The sequence below is a fragment of the Chiloscyllium plagiosum genome, chromosome 6 (assembly GCF_004010195.1).
Source record: "Chiloscyllium plagiosum isolate BGI_BamShark_2017 chromosome 6, ASM401019v2, whole genome shotgun sequence".
Lineage (NCBI taxonomy): Eukaryota > Metazoa > Chordata > Chondrichthyes > Orectolobiformes > Hemiscylliidae > Chiloscyllium > Chiloscyllium plagiosum.
Genome location: NC_057715.1, coordinates 22,513,881 through 22,517,520, shown reverse-complemented (window position 1 = coordinate 22,517,520; position 3,640 = coordinate 22,513,881).

The following is a 3,640-nucleotide window of genomic DNA, read 5'->3' as shown; positions in this document are numbered from 1 at the left end:
AATGATCTTCCCTAGTTAGTGAATGATCTTCACTAGTTGAGGTCCTTAAGTAGCCAGTTAATGAATGATCTTGCCCTATTCTTCTGGGCCTCACTGCTTTCCTTGCCCTGTGATGCAGCAGGAGAATTCAAACTCAGGGCTTTGTATTTATCAAATACTATGCACTCCATACAGTAAACTCATTTCTATGTTAATGACTAGAATATACAATTTGAAAGCAACTATAAAACTAGCTAAGATTTTAACATAATTCAGCAAACCCAAAGCACCATAATATTTAGAGCAAGGGAACAGAAATTCCAAATTTCTTGAATGATATCTCCTTAATGTTACATAATTGTATTACTTTTTCTATCTTGGTATAAAGCACCATACATTAATTCTCTCTCTCTCTCTCTCTCTCTGTATCTTGCTCTCTCACTCAGCATCTGTCATCATTTATCATGATCAGTTGAATGTTGGCTTCTGTTGACCTGTTTGTCTACAATGCACACTGTGATTGCTGCAAACCCCTTCCATTTTGCAGCCCATTAATTTTACAAATTTTAATTGTGTCTATTTTTGACAGCTTTAATTTTCAAGACATTTGGGCAAGAACCTAGCTTTTCAAAAACGTGACTCCAATTTAATGCTTCCTAGTTGTTTCAACAAATTTTGGTATGAGATGATAAACAAATGAAATCATAATTCAGTTGTGCAAAATATGCACTTAAGCCAAATAACCATTTCAAGTCCTTTTAATGTGAGCAGTTTGAATCTCAGTTTGTGATTATTATTTTTGGTGGGTTTTTTGCTTAATTAGAGGTTGTAACATTGTATTCTGATGCCAACATTCAAATCTGATCACTTATAAACTCAACAGAATAATAACTAGTGGGGATAAAATGCAGATCTTCAGATGAACTTGACAAAGAACATCCATGAAGGCAGAATGGTGGACATTGTCTATATGGCCTTCAGCAAGGCTTTCGACAAGGTTCTGCATGGTAGACTGATTAGCAAGGCTAGACCACGTAGAATCAGGGGATACAAAATTGGCTAGAAGGTAGGAGACAGAGAATGGTGGTGGAGGGTTGTTTTTCAGACTGGAGGCCTGTGACCAGCAGTGTGCCACAAAATGCGGTGCTGGGTCCACTTCTTTTTGTTGTTTACATAAATGATTTGGATGTGATTGCAAGGGAAGTGGGCAGTACGTTTGCAGATGACACCAAAATAGGTGGTGTCATATACAGTGAAGAAGGTTACCTCAGAGTGCAGTAGGACCTTAATCAGATGGGTCACTGGCATGACGGGTGGAGTTTAATTTAGATAAATGTGAGGTATGGCATTTTGATAAGGCAAATCAGGGCAGGACTTATACACTTAATGGCAGGGCCCGAGGGAGTGTTACCGAACAAAGACACCCTGGTTGGGGGGAGGAGGTGCTGGTGGTTGGGGGTTAAAGGTTTATAGTTCTTTGAAAGTGGAATTACAGGTAGACAGGGCAGTAAAGAAGGCATTTAGTACACTTGTCTTTATTGGTTAATGCATTAAGTATAAGAGTTGGGATGTCATGTTGGTTGTACAGCATATTGGTTGGGCCACTTTTGGAATACAATGTTCAATTCTGGTCTCATTGGAAAAATGCTGAACTTGAGAGGATGCAGGAAATACTTACAAGGATTTGGAGAGGGTTGAAGGGTTTGAGCTATAGGGAGAGGTTGAATAAGATGGGTCTAATTTTCCCCAGAATGTCGGAATGTCGGACCTTTTTGAGATATATAAAATCATAAGGGGTATGGATGGGTGAATAGCCATGATCCTTTTCCTAGAGCAATCCTAGAGGGCATAGGTTTAGGGTGAGAGAGAAAATGATTTATAAGAGACCTAAGGGATAATTGTTTTCGCACAGAAGGTGTGCAAGTATGGAATTAGCTGCCAGAGGCAGTGGTGGAGGCTGCTACAATTATAACACTTCAAAGGCATCTGGATGGGTACATAAATGGGAAGGCTTTAGAGGGATATGACCCAAATGCTGGTAAATGGGACTAGATTAATTTAGGATATCTGGTCGGCATGGATGAGTTGGAGCTATGGGTCCATTTCCGTGCTGTGCAATTCCATGACTTCCTTGTTGGCATATATTTTTCATAGAAGCAACCAAAAGGAGGCTTTTGTTCCATTGATTTTGCAGGCATTTTGGAAAAGCTACTAATTAACCTCGCACACTTGCATTTCCCCCAAAGTCCTGAAAATCCTTCGTTTCCAAGAATTTGTCCAATTCCGATTTAAACATTGTATTTGCTTCCACCATCTGCTCAGGCAATTCATTCCAAAATATACCAACACACAGCATAAAAATATTTCTCCCTATTTACCCTCTGGTTCTTTCACAAGTTAATGCAAAAGCAAAGTCTAGGGGGATTGCTTCTCATTTAAAGCATTCCCTTATTTTATATTGAATGATATTAAAATTCTCCGCTGATATTTTACAACCTGTTCTCACTTTCTTGCCACATGGGCATCAACAACCTAATATTAAATTATTTTACTGTCACTCGTGAAGACTGACTAATTCCTTTGCACTGGAAAGCACAAGACTGATGTAACCTTGTCTTGAGAATAGGGAATCTTGTGTATCTGTGCGTACAACTCAAAATGGCAGTAATTATTAAATACAGTCTGTTGTACTCAATTGTATAATGAAATTGTTCCTGTTTAATTGTACCTAATCACATAGCAAAGATATGTTTCAAAGCTTAGCAGTTTGTCATACCTTCAGTGGAACATAAGTCTTGTTTATGCACTCGTGTCTTGGAAATGGTTTAAACTCAACATTGTGAATCACAAACTGAGCCTTGCAGATACTCGAGTTGGAGAAAGTGAGGACTGCAGATGCTGGAGATCAGAGTCGATAAGTGTGGTGCTGGAAAAGCACAACCGGTCAGGCAGCATCCAAGGAGTAGGAGAGTTGACATTTTGAGCATAAGCCCATCAACAGGAATGAAGGGGTGGCCCAAAGGTGGCTGAGAAATAAATGGGAGTGGGGTGGGGCAGGGGTAAGGTATCTGGCAGTGATAGGTAGATGAAGGTGGGGGTGAAGGTATTAGGTCAGAGATGAGAGTGGAGTAGAAAGGTGGGAAGGAAGATGGACAGACAGGATCCAACCTTCCAACTCAGCATCACCCTCTTGAACTGTCCTACCTGTCCATTTTCCTTCCCACCTATCCATTCCATCCACCTCTCTGATCTATCGCCATCATCCCCACCATCAGATACCAGACTTCCAGAGGCAAAAAACAAATTAATCACCTTATAATCACATAATGCCTATGACATTATTTTAGAAAAAGGATCATTATACAGCAAGGTTTGGTACTGATCATATTAGGGAGGATGACCAAAGGCTTGGTAACAGGGGAAGAGAGAGAGAGAGAGAGATAGGTGTATTGAGGGAATTCCAATCTTTGGGCTTGGGCAGCTGAAGACATGGCCACCAACATAAAATTTGTAGGTAACAATTCAGAACCATTCACAGCTCTGTTGACCTGAGCAAATGATGAGTATGAGTGCAGAAGTTTATGGGGTACATTAAATTATAGGAGCAACAGACAAGTACTGGGGCCTTCATTATTTTATTTTTATTTTTCTCTCATTTTTA